This window comes from Chiloscyllium plagiosum, unplaced genomic scaffold, assembly GCF_037043375.1.
Source record: "Chiloscyllium plagiosum isolate Xiang-an unplaced genomic scaffold, Cpla_swu_hap1 HiC_scaffold_18, whole genome shotgun sequence".
Lineage (NCBI taxonomy): Eukaryota > Metazoa > Chordata > Chondrichthyes > Orectolobiformes > Hemiscylliidae > Chiloscyllium > Chiloscyllium plagiosum.
In genome coordinates this window covers 25413584-25434725 of record NW_028270156.1, presented here as the reverse complement: position 1 = coordinate 25434725, position 21142 = coordinate 25413584, and the positions used below count along the sequence as shown (strand labels likewise).

Sequence of the window (21142 nt, the reverse complement as noted above, 5' to 3'; positions counted from 1 at the left end):
CCCTCACTTACCTGTGTTCCAGCTCTCTGTGACAATTCCCCTCCCAGGCCACCTACAGGGAAGATGGCAGAAAACAAAAAGCTTGGGGTCTCAATGATGAAGCACAGACAAGTGCATGGGCGGTCTCTTTTATGAAATAAGGGAATTCTGGAGCACCATGCAGTTATGATTGAGACACGGGTGGAATGGTTTAAAAAAAAGATGGATTTTATTTTTAAAAAGCTTGGGGGGTGTCCTTGTTATCCAATGTGATGTTGAAATAACAGATAGTTTTAGCTGAGGGGATCGAAGTACAGCTATGCTTGCCGTAATTGAAATAGATCTAACAATGGATGACTAGAACAGTCTGCTTCAGGTATGATAAAAAATTTTCCCTTCTTTCTGTGTAAATTTGCAGCTAATTGAGATGGAGGCAGAACTAAGGTGACATGATGATTAATTTACTGAGAACAAAAATGCCAAAGTCGTCCTTCGGTAATCATATCTGTGTTACTGTAATGAAGCTTTGGCACAGAGTTCTTTGACACCGTAAATAGCCATAAGAAGAACCACAGAGATTTCTTTAATATTATTATAATTTTACATTATATTTAAACAATTTTGCAATTAATTGAGCTGCTAACTAACAGAATAATAAAATCTACATACAAATGTTATATTATTTTAATTCCTGTTACCTCCTTTTTCCAGCGAGCTGTAGACTTTTCATTTTCCCTCTCAAGAATCTGAAATCTATCTTCATTTCCTTTTGCCTTCTGACGGAGTAGCTCATTATCCCTTTCCAGAATCTGCCATAAAATTAATTGCCCCAGAAAATTAATATGACATTCTTAGCCTTCTATGATCTCTTTCTAATACACTGTTCTTATGTTGCTTCTAAGATTCGTGCTCCAATAAAGATAAGGGTTTGCCATGTCATCAATGAATTTCACACTGAATTTAAGAAATGTAGATCTGACTCGGCTCATAGAAATCTGGAGGAGTACATGGAGGGGGGAAAAAGATGGCCTTTTCATAAAACCGAGGCATTAATAGATATAATAAGCACATTTGCCATAACTTGCTGTTTCAGTGAACAACTTCTAATCTGCTAGGCTAAGCAATATAAGACACTGAGCTGAGTGATACAAGATAAACTTTGGACTAATCTAATATACCATGAGCAAAAAATTAAAAGTTGACTGACTGCTGGTTATCTTTCAAGTGAAAATTATAAATAATGCAAAAGCACTATGATTTTTAAGTGGTTTATCTGCATTTAAGCAATGAGTTAGAAGGTAAACCTGTACATTTGTTATTTTTACAATAAATTCAGATATATTTTTGCCATTGAAGTTAACAATTTATATTGTTTGATTAAATACATTAACAAGTATAAAAAGTCCTTTTCAATCTATTGAACATATCCATTAAAATTAGAATTTTTTTTACTCATACATTGCATGTCAGATCCTGGCCTCTGAGCTGAATGTTGGGTGAAGCAGATCTCAGTAAGAATGTAGATTATAAACAGTTGAGGCTTCCACATGGAACATTGTGGCAATCCACTAGTTACCACCTGCCAACTTGAAAATGCCTACTTAACTCTACTCTCTGTCTCCTGTCCCTTAATATCTTCATTTGAAAAATATTAGTAGAAGGTTTCAATGTGCCATTCTTACAGCATTTTTTCAATTCCATCCAAATGTCCACAGTCAACAATCATTTATTTCTGATTTGTCCACTTTAGACTTTGCTCCAAGATGAATGATCTTTCATTCTTATATTTACTTAGAGACAAGCTTGACCCTTGGAAATGTTTATTCTCTGTCAAAGCTATTTTACCCAATTTTAATTTTAGCCTTAATATTTTTCTTCTTTTACATATCGACTTTACAAGAACCTTAGCTTTATTCCAATCTTTTGTTGCTACTTTTGTCTTTTTTTGGGGAGATGTGATATTGGGAGAGGGCCATGATAGGTTAGTTACAGGTTATGCTTTATATTTTTGTCCTACACGCTTGCAATTTATTTTCAAAATCTTTCATGATTAATTAAATTTCATAATTGTTACTTAATCGTTTATATACTCGAGGAATAAGGAAAGACCGTAGATTAATGCCTGAATGACACAGTCATGAAATTCCTGGGCATTCACTCCACAAACACAAGCTTGGCAGAGACCATCCCTTGCTTGCTCTAGCTCTAACTTTAACTAAATTCATAGACCAGGAAACAAACAGGATTGGATGATCTTGTCATCTTGCAAGGCCCTGGAGAAACTCATCACACTTGTTCCCTTTGAAGTGGGCAACCGAAAAAAATAACTGATTCCCTTTTTGATTACTGAAAGTTTGGAATTTTTTTAACATATCACATAGAAGTCATGTCACTTTTCAGTCATTGACATCTGTAGAGAGCATGAGAGATTAGTACTTCAAAAGGAAACCTCAAACATCCCAAGGTTAGAAGGAGCAAGGGAAGAGGATTTATTCCACAACAAGGCCATCCCACTAGAATTTGAAGTCCCAGTTTGAATGCAATTGGGAGTCTAGGCATAACAGTATGCCAGAAATTTTCACATTTCTCACTCTATCAAAATGCTCACTTCAGGTGTCTAAAGCACTCACTGGTGCTTTAAATGAATAGTCCTTGTATATCTAGGCAGTCTTTTTCACGATAGAGAATCATAGTCGTAAACATGTACTGCATGGAAACAGACCCTTTGTTCCAACTCGTCTATGCCGACCAGATATCCTAAATAAATCTAATCCCATTTGCCAGCATTTGGCCGATACCCCTCTAAACCCTTCCTATTTACATACCCATCCAGATGCATTTTTCATGTTGTAATTGTACCAGCCTCCACAACTTCCTCTGGCAGCTCATTCCATACACACACCACCTTCTGTGTGAAAACATTGCTCTTCAGATCCCTTTGAAATCTTTCCTCTCTCACCTTAAACCTATGACCTAAGTTTTGGATTTCCCCAACACAGGAAAAATAACTTGATTATTCACCCATCCATGACCCTCATTATTTTATATACTTGTATAAGGTATACACCCATCCATGACCCTCAGCCTCAGACAGCCCCAACCGAATCAGCCTCTCCCTATAGCCCAAACCCTCAAAACCTGGCAACATCCTTGTAAATCTTTTATGAACCCTTTCAAGTTTCACAATATCCTTCCTATTGCAGGGTGATCAGAATTTCACACAGTATTCCAATATCCTGTATAGCCAAAACATGACCTCCCAACACCTTTACTCAATGTACTGACCAATAAAAGCAAGTTTACCAAATGCCTTCTTCACTATCCTGTCTATTTGGGACTCCACTTTCAAGGAACTACAAACTGCACTCCAAGGTGTTCAGCAACACTCCCCAGCACCTTACCATTAACAAATGTAAGTCCTGTCCTGATGTGCCTTTGTAAAATGCAGCACCTCACATTTATCTAATTTAAACTCCATCTGCCACTTGGCAGAAGTGGGTACTGCAGATGCTGGGGATTAGAATCAAGATTAGAGTGGTGCTGGAAAAGCACAGCAGGTCAGACAGCATCCGAGAAGCAGGAAAAATCTAAGTTTTGGATGAAAGTCCTTCTTCAGGAATGAGGCTGGCAGCCTCAGGGGTGGAGAGATAAGTGGGAGGGGGGTGGGGCATGGGAGAAGGTAGCTGAGAGTGCAATAGGTGAATCGAGGTGGGTGTGAAAGTGATAGGTCGGAGAGGAGGGTGGAGCGGATAGGTGGGAAGGAAGATTGACAAGTGGGACAGGTCATGAGGATGGTGCTGAGCTGGAAGGTTGGAACTGGGGTAAGGTGGGGAGGGGAAATGAGGAAACTGGTAAAGTCCACATTGATGCAATGGGGTTGGAGGGTCCCAAGGCGGAAGATGAGGACTCGTGACCCTTCAACCCCATTGCATCAATGTGGACTTTACCAGTTTCCTCATTTCCCCTCCCCCACCTTACCCCAGTTCCAACCTTCCAGCTCAGCACCATCCTAATGACCTGTTCCACCTGTCAATCTTCTTTCCCACCTATCCACTCCACCCTCTTCTCCGACCTATCACCTTCACCCCCATCTTGATCCACCAATTGCACTCTCACCTACCTTCTCCCCAGCCCCACCCCCTTCCCACTTAGCTCTCCACCCCCGAGGCTGCCAGCTTCATTCCTGATGAAGGGCGTTTGCCCGAAACGTCGATTTTTTACCTGCTTCACGGATGCTGTCTGACCTGCTGTTCTTTTTCAGCACCACTCTAATCCATCTGCCACTTGTCAGCCCATAGGTCCATCTCGTTGAGGTTCTGCTGTACTCTGAGGTAACGTTCTTCGCTGTCCACTACATCTCCAATTTTGGTGTCATCTGATCATACCTCCTATGTTCACATCCAAATCACTTATATATATGACGAATAACAGTGGACCCAGCACTGAACCTTGTGAACACGGCTGGTCACGGGCCTCCATTCTGAAAGCAACCTTCCACCACAACCCTCTGTCTTCTACCTTTGAGCCAGTTCTGCATCCAAATGGCTTTTTCTTCCTGTATTTCATGTGATCAAACCTTGCTAACTAGTCTATCATAAGGAACTTTGTTGAATGCCTTATTAAGTCAATATAGACCACATGCACCGTTCTGCCCTCATCAATTCTCTTCGTTACTTCTTCAAAAAACTCAATCAAGTTACAGAGACATGATTTCCCATGCACAAAGCTATGTTGACTATCCCTAATCAGTCCTTGCCTTTCCAAATACATGTAAATGCTGTCCCTCAGGATTCCATCCAACAACTTGCCCACCATTGATGTCAGGCTCACTGGTCTACAGCTCCCCGGCTTCTCCTTACCAGCTTTCTTAAATAGTGGCACCATGTTAGCCAACTTCCAGTCTTCCCATACCTCACCTGTGGTTATCGACGAAACAAATATCTCTGCAGCCCTAGCTTCCCACAGAGTTTTAGGGTACAACTGATCAGTCGAAAGTGAGGACTGCAAATGCTGGATATGAGAGTCGAGAGTGTGGTGCTGGAAAAGCACAGCAGGCCAGGCAGCATCCGAGGATCAGGAGACGTTTCAGGCAAAAGCCCTTCATATTCACCTTTATGCATCCAGTACCTCTTCATTTATAATACTGACATTTTTCAAACTGTTGCTATTTATATCCCCACGTTCTCCATCTTCCATATCCTTCTCCATAGTAAACACTATTGAAGGATAATTGTATCACAAAAATATCCTCTAAAGAACACTCCTCCAATGGATGCATAAAAGACTAAAGTCAACTCAGCTTGGCATCACTTCTTGATGGTATCACCAAATTCAGTTGTTTCTCTTTAACCTCATCCTGTTAATAGGAACATTTGCTCCTACAGATTTGTTCAGGTTCTTCTGATGAAATCTGCAGTCCAAAGAACACCTTGACAGCAAAGATTCAGTCAGCAACATGTCACCTCTCAAATGCACTCATCTATCACTTAGAACCTCGTTAACAAACTTGCAAAGGGTGGCAAGCCATGTCCTCGTTCCTTATTGCTCTTGGAGTTAAGCTATAAAGATCATCAAAAAATCCAGGGTAACAAAGATGAATACTTATTAGAAGCATATGGAGTCAATAATATCTCCTAAACAATGACATCCTCTTATCCTAAGCATTCATGATTTAACTACCAACAAGACGACGGAACTTTGCTAACCATCAGTGCCAAGGATATACTTGATAAGGTAATCGGAGGCTCTGGAACCTAGTTATGATAGAAGGGGGTCATGTGGTGAGAGATGAAGGAGGAGAAGATTTTACAGCAAAGTCAGGGGTTGGTTATAAGCATCCACTCCCAATCCCTCCCATTGTCAGTGTCATATTCTTGTATTGACTCCCTTAGTGTAGAATTATAACTCACATTTTGGATTGCTAAGTATTGTAGTTTCAATTTATTTGAACATCCCAAGCAGATTTAAATAACAGACAAGTAACTGATAAGTTGCTCTGCAACTACAGAATATGCACAACTTCTATGTTAGGCATGCAAGTCCTCATGGCTGTTGTTTATGGGGTGCCATCTTGGTCCTAACATACTCTACTCATACAGCAATAACACTGCAGTTGGGTCATTCAATCAGGCATTTTGTACAATGAAACCTTGCCCCACAATGACAGGGTCTCCGAAATGTGAATCCCCTGCCCACAGCAAAATACGAGCAATTAGGACATCAACTGCCCACTTAAGAGCCTCACTAGACAGCAGGACAGAATGGCTGCCCACAGACTCTACTGAAACAGACTTAATCAGGGTAGTTGGTAAAAAAGACTCAGATTCCCTATTTGCCACACTCTTACCTGATTAAATGACCCTTGCTGCTAAACTCACCATAAGAGCGAGCATTAAATTCGTGCCACCAAAACCACCAACCACCAAGAAAATTGCCATTACAATTTTATCACAGCATCACACACTCAACCAGTGAACTTTTCTGCAATGTCTCTTTTAAAAAAGGACAGATATGCTTTGTCTGGATGGCATCGCATGTCTTAAGTGTTGTTGAGCTACACTTGTTGAATTTGGATTCTGAAAGAATCAATATTGAGCAGTGCCATAAGTATTATGACATCATAAGCACTTGTGAGCAGAACAGTTTTGGATCTCGCAAGGAGTAAAATTTCTGAAGTGGAGCCATATCAGACTCAAAATTTTGACTTTATTTCTTTCTTTCCACAGATGCTGCTGGACCTGCTAGTTTTTCCAGAGTTTGTGGAGAGAAAGCAGAGGTAATGTTTTGGGTCCAGCGATCCTTCTTCAGAACAATACTGAGGAAAGGACACTGGATGCGAAACATTAACTCTGCTTTCTTTCCACAGATGATGCCAGACCTGCTGAATTTTTTTCAGCAATTTCTGTTTTTGTTTTTGATTTCCAACAATCGCAGTTTTTTGGGTTTTTTTTCTCCAGAGTTTCCTGTTTTTATTTGCATCATGCAATAAACCATCTCTTGCACAAAACAATGCATTTTTCCAGTTAGATATCAAGTGGTTTTCCTCTACCACACTAAACAGATCTCATAGATCCCAAAACAGAAAGAGGATGGTGGCAGCAAACACAGGACATGGTGAAGTGCAGACTCAGTTTATCTGCACATATAACACTTACCCTCGTAAATGGAGGGTATTTGATCACACTCCTGACTTGTATCTTGTAGATGGCGGATTGAGTTTGGGGAGGTGTGTTAGTCACCTCAAAATTCCCAGCCCCTGAACTAACCTTGTAGTCACAGTATTTATACGTCTGGTCCAGTTTAGTGTCTGGACAATTATAAGCCCAAGAATGTTGATCGTGGGGAATTCAGCAGTGGTAATGTCATTAAATGTCAAAGAGAGATGTTTAAATTGTCTCTTGTTGGAAATGGTCATTGCCTGGAAGTTCCAGGCAATGAATGCTACTTCCACTTATCAGCCCATGCCTGGATGTTGTCCAGATGTTGATGCACTTGGATACAGACTGCTTCAGGATCTGAGAGATCACGAATGGTGCTGAACATCCCTACCTTATGATGGAAGAAATATCATTGATGAAATACTGGGAAAATGTTTGGGCTCAGACACTAATCAATTTTCTGGGACTACTACTTTGACCTCCAATAACTACAACCCACAGTTTTCCTCTAACCAGTTGAGAGGTTCCCCTGATTCTTATGCTACCTTGATATCATAGGCAGTCACACTTATTTTGTCTCTAGAATTCAGTTCTTTGTCCACATTTACAACAAGGTAATAATCATCCAGACCAGACTGGTGCTCGTGGAACCTAAATTGAGTGTCAATGAGCCAGTTATTGCTACAATTGAGATCACTGCCAATAACTCATTCCATCACTTTACTGCTCTGTCAAGTAATTAGATGATGGCTGATTTGTCTCTTAACTCCATCTACCTGCCTTAGTTCTATAATTGCTAATAACTTCTTTAACGAAAAATCTAACAATCATAGTTTTGATATTTTTCATTAACCCAGAGCTTCAATAGCCTTCTGGGGGAGTTTATGCCAACTTTACAATACTCTTTGTATAGACTGTTTTCTGACATCATCCCCCAAAAACCTAGCTCTAATTTGAAGGTTATGTTCCCTTATCTGGAGTTTCTTTCCATCTACTCTAATCAACACTTTAATGACTTAAATACTTCAATTAGATCATCACTTAATCTTCTACATTCAAGCGAACATATGCCTAATCATAATTTAACTTTTTCATCCTAGAGTCAGACAGCATGGAAACAGAACCTTCGGTCCAACTAGTCGACACCGACCACGTTCCCAAACTAAACTAGTCACACTTGCCTGCATTTGGCCCATATCCCTCGAAACCCTTCCTATTCATAAATTTATCCAAATGAGTTTTAAATGTTGTAACTGTACTTGCGTCTGTAGGTATATCAGGAATAAAAGAATGACTAGAGTAAGATTAGGGCCAATCAAGCATAGTAATGAGAAGTTATGTGTGAAGTCAGAGGAGATAGGGGAAATGCTAAATGAATACTTTTAATCAGTATTCACACCAGAAAAAGACAATATGGTCGGGGAAAATACTGAGATACAGGCTACCAGACTAGATGGGATTGAGGTGCATAAGGACGAGGTGTTAGCAATTCTGGAAAGTGTAAAAATAGATAAGACCCCTGGGCCAGATGGGATTTATCCTAGGATTCTCTGGGAAGCCAGGAAGGAGATTGCCGAGCCTTTAGCTTTGATCTGTATCACATCATTGTCTACAGGAATAGCACCAGAAGATTGGAGGATAGCAAATGTTGTTCTCTTGTTCAAGAAGGGGAGTAGAGACAACCCTGGAAATTATAGGCCTGTGAGCTTTGCTTCAGTTGTGAGTAAAGTGTTGGAAAGGGTTATAAGAGATGGGCTTTATAATCATCTGGAAAGGAATAAGTTGATTAGGGATAGTCAACATGGTTTTGCGAAGGGAAGGTCGTGCCTCACAAACCTTAGTGAGTTCTTTGAGAAGATGACCAAACAGGTGGATGAGGTTAAAGCGGGTGATGTGGTGTATATGGAATTCTGAAATGCATTTGATAAGGTTCCCCACAGTGGGCTATTGCACAAAAAACAGAGGCGTGGGATTGAGGGTGATTTAGCGGTTTGGATCTGAAATTGGCTAGCTGCAAGAAGACAGAGGGTGATAGTTGATGGGAAATGTTCATCCTGGAGTTCAGTTACTAGTGGGCTATCTATCACAAGGATCTGTTTTGGGTCCACTGTTGTTTGTCATTTTTATAAATGACCTGTTGAGGGCATAGAAGGATGGGTTAATAAATTTGCAGATGACACTAAGGTCAATAGAGGTGTAGATAGTGACGAAGGATGTTGTAGGTTACAGAGAGACATAGATAAGCTGCAGAGCTGGGCTGAGAGGTGGCAAATGGAGTTTAATGAGGAAAAGTGTGAGGTGATTCACTTTGGAAGGAGTAACAGGAATGCAGAGTACTGGGTTAATGGTAAGATTCTTGGTAGTGTAGATGAGCAGAGAGATCTCAGTGTCCAGGTAGCTTTTATTGGTAGAGGGATTGAGTTTTGGAACCATGAGATCATGCTGCCACTGTACAAAGCTCTGGTGTGGCCACATTTGGAGTATTGCGTACAGTTCTGATCACCATATTATAGAAAGGATGTGGAAGCTTTGGAAAAGGTTCAGAGGAGATTTACTAGGATGTCGCCTGCTATGGAGGGAAGGTCTTACAAGGAAAGACTGAGGGACTTGAGGCTATTTCCGTTAGAGAGAAGAAGATTGAGAGGTGGCTTAATTGAGATATGGAAGATAATTAGAGGGTTAGATAGGATGGACAGTGAGAGCCTTTTTCCTTGAATGGCGATGGCTAGCACAAGGGGATATAGCTTTAAATTAACGGGTGATAAAGGATAGATATCAGAGGTAGTTTCTCCACTCAGAGAGTAGAACGCACTGCCTGCAACAGTATTAGACTCGCCAACTTTAAGGGCATTTAAATGGTCATTGGATAGGCATGTGGACGAGAATGGAATAGTATAGGATAGCTGGGCTTCAGATTGGTTCCACAGGTTGGTGCAACATCGAGAGCCGAAGGCACTGTACTGTGCTGTAATGTTCTATGTTCTATTCACCACTTCCTCTGGCAATTCATTCCACACACAAACCACTTTTTGTGTAAAAACGTTGCTCCTCAGTTCCTTTTTAAAACTTTCTCCTCTCCACCTTAAAAATATGTTCCATAGTTTTGAAGTCCATCATCATAGAGAACATACCCATGCCACTTTCTTTATTACCTTATAAACCTTTACAAGGGCACCCTTCAATCGCCTAGGTTCCAGCGAAAGAAGTTCTAGCCTATTTTTGAACTTAAACCCTCCATTCCGGCAACATCCTGGTGAATCTTTTCTGAAACCTCTCCAATTTAATAATATCCTTCCTATAACAGGGGCAACTAGAACTGCACGCAGTACTCCAGAAGTAGCCTAATTCACATCCTGTACAACCTCAACATGACGTCCCAACTCCTATACTTAAAGGTCTGAACAATGAAGGCAAGCATGCTAAACATCTTCTCAACCAGTCTGTCTACCTGTGATACTAATTTCAAAATTATGTACCTTTTATGATTTTGATGAAACTGTGGCACATCCCATCATATGTTTAAATATCCTTCCCTGGTGAATGGTCACAACCTGAAATATTCATTGGAATTTGCATTTCTGAGGTTGTTTTCAGGTGGGTTTGAAAAGCAGGAGAGACTTCCCCTCAAGGCTGGGGCAGGTTTACCCATTCAATTACATTGTTTTAAGCCTGTTGCATATTCATGCATGGATAAAACTCCATTTAGTAGCAGGCAAGCAGAATATTCTAACCCTGTAACCCAGAACTCGCATCATGACACCCACCACACCTTGAGATGTCTGGCATTGGGCAGAAGGAAGAATATTCTGTTGCAGGGTGGCCATGAGCGCAGGCTGTCCTCTTCCATGAATTAATAATAGGAGGTAATCACAAGTGACAAAGGCTACATGAGCGGAGGTGAGATTTGCAGTTAGCACTTATGGCAATCAGACATATGATGATCCAGTGTTGCAAGCAGGTGAATGATCTTTTGTACACTGTCAGGTTAAGTGCCACTATCTATTCAATGTTTCATGCCCCTTTCAACGTGACTTAGCATAGTAAGCTTGCCGCTACTATGGTCCATAAGGATGATGTGCGGAAGGAGTGAAGATGTTATCTGGACTTCAGATAAGCTTGGCAGACACAGCTGACCCCTCCAGCCAGTGGTGTATGAAGGACAGAGAAGCAAGGGTGGGACACAGTGGGAATATCATCTTGAGGACTAACAGGAACAATGAATGCTTAGGGAGAAGGTGAAAAGGCAAATAAGACAACCAAAGAGGAGCAATAAAAAAAAAATTGCAGCTAACATAAAAGGAAATCCCAAAGCCTTCTATTGGCATATAAACAGTAAGAAAGTGTCTAAAGGAAGACAAGGGCCAGACACCAAAAAAGGGATGCACAAGTGGATGTAGGGGCCATAGCTGGAGTTTTAAATGAATATTTTGCATGTCTTTGCAAAACAAGAGGATGCTGTCCAGGCTAGGTGACAGAAGAGGAAACACTTTTCACTATAAAATTGAAGAGGAAGACATTTTGGATAGATTGTTGGCATAGATTGAGAGTTGACAAGGCACTGGGACCAAATGATATGAATCCATTTTGAAGGAATTGAGGGTAGAAATTGCAGGTACATTGACCGTAATCGTTCAGTCTTCCCTGGACCCGGGGGAGGTGGAGAGAGCAGTTAACAAAACATAAGTGTTCTCAGCTTTATTATCCGGGTCGGAGAGTGGAAGAGCAAGGAGGTGATGTTAAACTTATACAAGATACCTGTTAGACCTTAGCTGGAATATTGCTTACAGTTGGGGGTGTGTCACATGACATGAAGAATGTGAATTCATTGGAGAAAGCACAGAAACGATTTACAAGAATGGTTCCAGGAATGAGAAAGTTTAGGTTATGAGAATAGATTGAAGTTGGAACTGTTCTTCTTGGAGAGGCAGCAGCTGACAGGAGATTTGATACACGTTTTCAAAATCATGAGTGAACTGAACAGAATAGATAGGAAAAAGCTGTTCCTGCTTGTAAAAGAAAAAGAACTAGAGGGCATAAATTAAAGTGATGTGTAAACGATGTAAGGGCAAAGTAAGAAAAATCATTTTCACGAAACGACGAGTGCTTCGGGAATAGACTGCACTGCCTGGAAGTGGTGTGGAGACAGGTTCAAATGATGTATTCAAGGGGCATTGTTTGATTATTTGGTTAGAAATACTGGGGTATGTAGAAGAGGCAGGAAATTGGCATCAAATAACAATGGGCCAAATGGCTTCCTTCGGCTGTGAAACAATTCTGTGATTACTGGAGGGGGGGGGGGGGGGGAGGTTTGGATGTTCTCACTCAGCAAAAAGCACAGCCCAAAGGAGGGATCCTGACCTTATTTTACTTCTTGCCTAAAGGCAGCCAGTGCAGTCTCACCTTACTCTGTATGTCAAACAATTGTGGTGCAGGCAGAATGAAGCCCAGAAGTGGCAGGTAATTATCCCACTTAAGGTTCCCAATAAGCCTGGGTGGCTGGGCATTTTGATGCCTTAACCACATCCTCTATACGGTTTCAAGTACATGGATTGGCAACCCGTTTTATTTTAAACGCCATCTTGTCTTCTATTATACCATTGTGAATTTGGAAGATGCGCCTTATTATCCCTACACTGAAACTCTTACCCGCTAACCAACTCCATTGCCAATTTCTTTGAGGAGGTGACCAAGCATGTGGATGAGGGTAGAGCAGTGGATGTAGTATACATGGATTTTAGTAAGGCATTTGATAAGGTTCCCCATGGTAGGCTTATGCGGAAAGTCAAGAGGCATGGGATAGAGGGAAATTTGGCCAGTTGGTTAGAAAACTGGCTAACCAGTCGAAGTCAGAGAGTGGTGGTAGATGGTAAATATTCAGCCTGGAGCCCAGTTACAAGTGGAGTTCCGCAGGGATCAGTTCTGGGTCCTCTGCTGTTTGTAATTTTGATTAATGACTTGGAAGAGGGAGTCAAAGGGTGGGTCAGTAAATTTGCAGATGATATGAAGATTGGTGGAGTTGTGGATAGTGAGGAGGGCTGTTGTCGGCTGCAAAGGGACTTAGATATGATGCAGAGCTGGGCTCAGGAGTGGCAGATAGAGTTCAACCCTGCCAAGTGTGAGGTTGTCCATTTTGGAAGGACAAATAAGAATGCAGAATATAGGGTTAACGGTAGGGTTCTTAGTAAGGTGGAGGAGCAGAGGGATCTTGGGGTCTATGTTCATAGATCTTTGAAAGTTGCCACTCAGGTGGATAGAGCTTGTAAGAAAGCCTATGGTGTATTAGCATTCATTAGCAGAGGGATTGAATTCAAGAGTCATGAAGTGATGTTACAGCTGTACAGGACTTTGGTTAGGCCACATTTGGAGTACTGTGTGCAGTTCTGGTCGCCTCACTTTAGGAAAGATGTGGAAGCTTTGGAGAGGGTGCAGAGAAGATTAACCAGGATGTTGCCTGGAATGGAGAAGGATGAGGATAGGTTGAGCGTGCTAGGCCTTTTCTCATTTGAATGGAGAAGGATGAGGGGTAACTTGATAGAGGTGTATAAGATGATCAGGGGAATAGATAGAGTAGACAATCAGAAACTTTTTCCCCGGGTACAACAGAGTGTTACAAGGGGACATAAATTTAAGGTGAAGGGTGGAAGGTATAGGGGAGATGTCAGGGATAGGTTCTTTACCCAGAGAGTGGAATGCGCTGCCTGTGGGAGTGGTAGAGTCAGAATCATTGGCGAACTTTAAGTGGCAATTGGATAGGTACATGGATGGGTGCTTAAGCTAGGACAAATGTTCGGCACAACATCGTGGGCCGAAGGGCCTGTTCTGTGCTGTATTGTTCTATGTTCTATGTTCCACATCCAATAGGTTGTCCTTAGATCTATGTGCTCTGAAGTTGGGTCCATGCAACCTTGCTGTTGTTGATAAGATTGCATTAACACAAAAGCGATAATGTAACATTATATTATTTTGTGAAAGGTACATGTTGTGTTCAGTATTCAGTGGTAGCTTTGTCATTTCTCAAGTAAAATTCATTTTGTCATTTCATTAAGCTCAAAAATGTGATTACACCATGTTCATAATTTCAACTTATGCAAATATACAACTCGAAATCCATTTCTCAGTAAACTACTTTATTTCATTTTACTTGCCAGCGACCATTTTGACATTTCTGGGTTTAGTTAATCTCATCTCATGGACACTTGGTTTTACAAATTATTTTGTTAAAATGTATAAATCTTAACTTTCTTAGGCACTGATGAAAATATATACTTATAATAATTTTTAGAGTAGAAAAAGCTGATTTAAAGGACTGTGGTGAAAGTCCAATTAATCTATCTGTAAATCTTAATAGAATGACAGGGACCTTTCTCTAATGTAAACAAAGTTTTAACTACACAACAGAGCATAAAGCATTGTTTGCATTAATATATGCTCAGAGTTACTTCGATGCTTTTATTGCTTTGTAGATGATTCACTGGAAAAATTAACCAAAATATGGAATTCTATTGAGCAAATAATTGAAAATGAATCAGATTTGAGAATTCCTCCCAACCTACAGATAAAAGGACAATCTGAAGTCAATTTTGTGTTATGTGTCAGTTTTCAAGAAACTTTAAATCAAACATTTTTCTTTCTTTCCATTACCTGTTTGGGAAAAACAAGGTACATTTACTAATTTGAAACTTTGAAAAGTTAGGATATTTTATAATTCATGGTGAATTAAGGATTATTAAACCAATCATCTCTAGTGCCTTCACTAGAACTATACACATTGAAAATTATGGCAAACTGTACTTTTTATCATATCCACTTTTTTTAAACATGGTTGGAAATAAGCATTTACAAGTTAGGTGTGCAGTTACAATTTATTAATAAATACATTGTCAGAGTATGATAACATCCTCACTATTCTTCAAGTATATAACTTCTAGTTCCAGAATAGTATCCTCGTGGATTTTTCCCCACTCATTCTTAATACCCGATCTTTCACTGAGGTAGAATATTTACAATCTCAAACTTTTTTCTGAAACTTTATCAAATCTTTAACAGAAATTCTGGTCACAAAAGACTGTCAAAAGGAGAAAGTTTACACATTTGTACAAAAACAAGATGAAGGCACAAAACTTGCAACTCTATCATACTTTGATATAGGAAAAAAAACTCCACACACGAGTGTAACAAGTCAGAAAACAATAGAGAAGACAAAGAATATTTTCTTTGGAATGACAAAAAGCTTAGTGAAAGAGGTAGATTCTCAGGAAGAGTTAGGAAGGGAAAGGCAGAGTTGGAGAAGCAGGCAGACCTGGAGGTGAATTGTAGAGCTTAAGACCTAAATGCCTGAATGTGTAGTTGCCAATGGTGGGTTAAAGGATGAGGAGCATGTATATGAGGACAGATTTGGTAAAACTGATGACAGGTAATTGGCCTGAAATGTTAGTTTAGTTTCTCTCTCCAGCAACGCCTTCAGATTTGCTGAGCATTTCCAACATTTTCTGTGGCTTTGCATATAGTATATGTTATCCATTATAATAACAACTACACCATATTGACTTTGAAACATCATAAGGACATGAAAGGAAACTCTGTCCTTTATTTTCTTCTCAGTTCTTCACAAAAGAATCTGCCAGATAAAACTACTGGCATTGTGACTGCTTTCAGATACTTCACAGAGAGCAAGTATAGATAAATGTGATCATGCTTTCTCTCAATCAGTCCACCTATTATCAATACCAAGTCAACAAAGGAATGTAAACATTCCCTTACAACTCATTTTTGAAGTAATGTCACAAAAAATCATGCCATAAAAAAGAAAGCACTGTTTCCAATTAAAAATATCAATTTGAATTATTTTTTTCCTTTTAATCTACAAGACACAAACATTTTTACTTTGTTTTGTTAAAAAACCCACAGCTGCACATCAAAGAACTACTAAAACCTATACTAGATGAAAATTGTGGTCCCCTTTAAAGCTGGATTTTTTCCAATAATTGTATGACTCATTTTGTTCTTGTATAAAGTCTTTATGACAAATCTTTCGATCTGAGAAGACATGTCTGTATTGAGATAGCCAAACCACAATAAAGTTTCGAGAGCCATTTCTTTACACTAGCATATCCTTTCCTTTCCTGCACCATTTTCCCATCAGTTATCCTATTACTTCCATCATTAATGTTAAAAATCACAACATCAGGTTATAATCTAGTGCTTCCAAATAAACCTGCTGGACTATAACCTGGAATTGTGTGATTTTTAACTTAACCCAGTCCAACACCAGCTCCTCCACATCATTATTAATGTTGCAAGATAAAGGAGATACACCAGGACATTTGAAATCAACTGCTCCTATAAATGACTTAATTGGCAAGTTAGAATTAGTTCCAACTCAAAATGAACATTAAGATATGCAACTCAACAGAGAACCTCAAAATCAGAAGTCTCACACATGAATATGGCACTTTCCTTAAATACTGGGGGCAGGAATGACAGTGGTTCACATTTCTCATAAGCAGCTGGTTACTTAAGTCAGAAGTTTCCTCTACTCATTTGTGACTGACAACAATGCATCTTTACCCAATGAGTTTAATGCATTCTATGCTTGTTTTGAAGGTAATTCTAATGATGTCATCTGCCCCAATAGCCTCAGCTGCATTAGTACCCACAGTCATTGCTGCAGAGATCAGATCAGTCTTCATGACAGTGAACCCACGGAAAGCGATTAGCCTCGACGGAGTTCACAGCTGTGCACTCAGATTCTGCGAGGAGCAGCTGGCGAGTGTATTTGCAAACATCTTTAACCTCTCCTTACCACAAGGTTTGTGTAAAGATTTGTGGCTTGGGTGCCGGTTATCATAGCTGTGTGTATGTGCACTGAGCTGGGAAGTTGATTTGCACAAGTTTTGTCCCCTGTCTAGGTGACATCTTTAGTGCTTTGGAGTACACACAATATGACAGGGAGTTTATCAACAAGGACTGCATGTTCAAACTTCTAGATCTGTGCTTCACATTCAACAACCAAATGTATGAACAGATCAATGGAACACTTATGGGATCATCCACTTCTGGGCTCATAGCAGAAGCAGTGATGCAAAGATTGGAACAAACAGCCCTAACACAAATCCAACTCAAACTCTGGATCAGTTACATAGACAACACTTTTGTTATCATTAAGAGAACACACCAGATTATCTACACCATACATGGATCAGATTTACGAGAGAGGAGGAAACCAACAATCAACTCCCATTCCTGGATGTGATGTTGCAAAGAACACAGAATCTAGAATGCACCAAAAAAGTATACAGGAAAGCCAGACAAACCAGCCAGGTTGTGAATTACAACAGCAACCACCCAAACACACACAAGAGAATTTCTAGAAGCTTGGCACTCAGCCACAGACTCCATCAATCACATTGACCTAGACCCAATATACCGGCCACTACAACAAACAACCAGAACCAGCAACCAGAATCAGCAGAGACAAAGCCAAATAAATTCTGGAAGACACAGAACAGCAGCACTGCACAGGAGGCTCCAAAGCACTGACGATGTCACGTAGACAGGGGATGAAACATCAGCAAATCAACTTCCCAGCTTGGCGAGCACTCGCCCACAGGTTCCCAACTGCTTCAAGAAGACCACTATTAACCACGTGCCAAAGAAAAATGAGGCCTTAATTACTACCACCTAATTGCTCTGACATCCATCATTATGAAGTGCTTTGAGAGGTTAGTAATGGCACACATCAACGCCAGCTTCCAAATTGTTTTGATCCACTACACTTCATTTACCATCATAATAAGTCCAGGGCAGATACTAGTTCGCTGCCCCTACAAGCATCCCTGAAACAACTGGACAACAAGAACACCTACATAAGATTCCTATTTATTGACATAACTCTGCCTGCAACACCTTAATTCCAATCAAACTCATCTCCAAACTCAGAGACCTACGGCTCTTCTTCTGCAACTGATCATCTACTTCCTGACCCACAGACCAGAATCAGTAAGGATAAATGACAACACCTCCACCTAAATAATCTCACTGAATGTGCGGCCAAATTCAGCTCTAACTTCATTTACAAATTTGCTGATGACACCATCGCAGTGGGTCGGACCTCAAATGACGACAAGTCAGAGTACAGGTCAACTTAGTGACATGGTGTAAAGAAGATAATCTCTTCGTCAATGTCAGCAAAACAAAGGAATTGGTTATCAACTTCAGGAAGCAGAGTGGAGAGCATGCCTCGGTGTGTATCAATGATGCTGAGGTGGAAGTGGTCGAGAGCTTCAAGTTTCTCAGAATAAATAGCACCAACAATCTATCCTGGTCCACCACAGTCAAGAAAGTACACCAACTTCCTCAGAAGGCTAAGCAAATTTGGCATGTCCACAGTCACTCTTACCAAATTTTATGAATGCACCATAGAAAGCACCTTAACTTGATGCATCCTAGCTTGGTAATGGCAACTGGTCTACCTAAGACTGTAAGAAATTATAGGGATTTGTGAACCAGCCTTCCATCCACTGACTCCATCGACACTTCCTGCTGCCTCAGGAAAGCAGCCAACATAATCAAAGATAGATTGTTTCCCAGTTATACTTTCTTCAAACCTCTTCCATTGAGCAGAAGATATACAATTTTCAAAACACGTAGCAACAGATTTAAGAACAGCTTCTTCCCGACGGTTATCAAACTTATAAATGGACATCTCATATATTAGAGATGATCTTTCTCCATACCTTTTCTGTATCTGCAACACTATATTCTGCATTATGTTCTATTACCCTGATGTACTGTCTAGTTAGCATGCAAAACAATACTTTCACTGTATCTCGATACATGACAGAAATAAATCAAGTTGTATTTTGGTAGCCTCGGAGAATGAGACCTGAAGTGTGCAAAGTAAAAGCAGGTTTGAACTTTGCAAATTTCTTTGGATAGCTTTTGGAGACGTAACGTACCCTCTGGACATGGTCCCAGGCCACCTTTGGGTAAGGTCAGGTGCCATATGGAATTGCTAAAAGGTGTAAATGTACATAAAATAAATGGATAAACTCATAAACTGTCATGCTCATTGGAACTGTAAATGGACCTGTCAGAATCAACTGTCAAGAGAACTGTCAAGAAAGCCTGTCAAAAGTGTAATGAGGACCTGCCAAAGGGAACTGTCAAGTCACTTAAAAATCCTACCCATTAAATATGTGAACAAAAAAAAATCTGGAATAACATTTCACTTTGGCAACGATGGCAAACAATCAATGGCACAATCTGATACTGAGGATGTAAAGTTCAAGAAGATTAAGACCTCATTAGTTAATGAAAGCATCATCACAAAACTACTCCTACCAGCTGAGCCAGCAGTCTTACATGCAAAAAGAGAGGAAGCTTGTCAAGGTGGTCAGCAGTGATCAATCAAGGAGGGTGAGCACACTGCACGGTAACTTGCTATATCCATCTTCCACGTACACTTTTTGCCAGAAGCTGCACGTGCCTCAACTGAGTGGCTGAGTCTTAAGATCTAAGGGAAGTAATCCTCAGTAAGGTCAAAAGGAACAGCATTCAGTCAGATGGGCCTGGTAAAGTAAGCAAAGGGCATTGTCTGATATCAATCCAGGGCTTAGATACAATCAATCAGTCAGCCATTTACAGCAGTCAGTAGGTCCAGTACAACCAGTCCAGGGGGTAATGGTCACTCTGTCGGGAAGCTCCACAGATATCAATCAAGTGTCTTGACTGTCATTAGTCCTGGCTATCCATCCAAATTAGTCACATGGTTGCCATGGTCAGTCTTGTGGACCTGCATGTCCTTGTTTATAAGTGACTAAATGCTACCATAGAGGTGTAATTATCATAAGATATAGAAACAGAATTAGGCCATTCAGCCCATCAAATCCGCTCTGTCATTTGATCAAGGCTGATATGATTCTCAGCTGAAACTTTATTGCTGGAACAGCACAGCAGGTCAGGCAGCATCTAGGGAACAGAAGATTCGACGTTTCGGGCACATGCCCTTCTTCAGGAATGAGCAGAGAGTGTTCAGCAGGAGAAGATAAAAGGTAGGGAGGAGGGACTTGGAGGAGGGGCGTTGGAAATGTGATAGGTGGAAAGAGGTCAAGGTGAAGGTGATAGGTCGGAGTAGGGTGGAGGCGGAGAGGTCAAGAAGAAGACTGCAGGTCAGGAAGGCGGTGCCGGGCTGGAGGGATTCGGCTGAGACAAGGTGGGGGGAGGGGGGATGAAGAAACTGGTCAAGTCCAAGTTCATCCCCTGTGGTTGGAGGGTTCCCAGTCGGAAGATAAGACGCTCCTCCTCCGACCGTCGCGTTGTTGTGGTTTGGCGGTGGATGAGTCCAATGACCTGCATATCCTCGGTGGAGTGGGAGGGGGAGTTGAAATGCTGTGCTACAGGGTGATTGGGTTGGTTCGTCCGGGTGGCCCAGAGGTGCTCTCTGAATCGCTCCGCAAGTAGGCGGCCTGTCTCCCCAATATAGAGGAGGCCGCACCGGCTGCAGCGGATGCAGTAGATAATGTGGGTGGAGGTGCAGGTGAATCTGTGGCGGATATGGAAGTTTCCTTTGGGGCCTTGGAGAGAAGTGAGGGGGGAGGTGTGGGCGCAAGTGTTGCACCTCCTGCGGTTGCAAGGGAAGGTGCCGGGAGTGGAGGTTGGGTTGGTGGGGGGTATGGATCTGACAAGGGAGTCGCGGAGGGAGTGGTCTCTAAGGAAAGCTGATAGAGGAGGGGAGGGAAATATATCCTTGGTGGTGGGGTCCGTTTGGAGGTGGCGGATATGATTCTCAACCTCATTCTCCTACCTTCTCCCCATAACCTTTGATCCTCTTACTCATAAAAAACACGTCTCTGTCTTAAATACACTCAATGATCTGTGAAATGAGTTCCACAGACTCATCAACCTGTAGCTCAGTTCTAAAGGACAGTCTCTTCACTCTGAGGATGTGCCCTCTGATGCTGCTCTCTCCTAATAATGAAACATCTTCTTGCTGTCCACTCTATCCA

At 41.1% G+C, this 21142-nt stretch overlaps 1 protein-coding gene across 1 annotated transcript in view; it reads right to left on the bottom strand.

Moving 5' to 3' along the window:
* LOC148146866 (uncharacterized) overlaps nucleotides 1-21142 on the bottom strand; it is a 79708-nt gene that overhangs the window by 48602 nt on the left and 9964 nt on the right. The window contains exon 3 of the mRNA XM_087996355.1: nucleotides 678-788. The gene's annotated coding sequence lies outside the window, so the exon portion shown is untranslated. The remainder of the gene's footprint in view (nucleotides 1-677; nucleotides 789-21142) is intronic.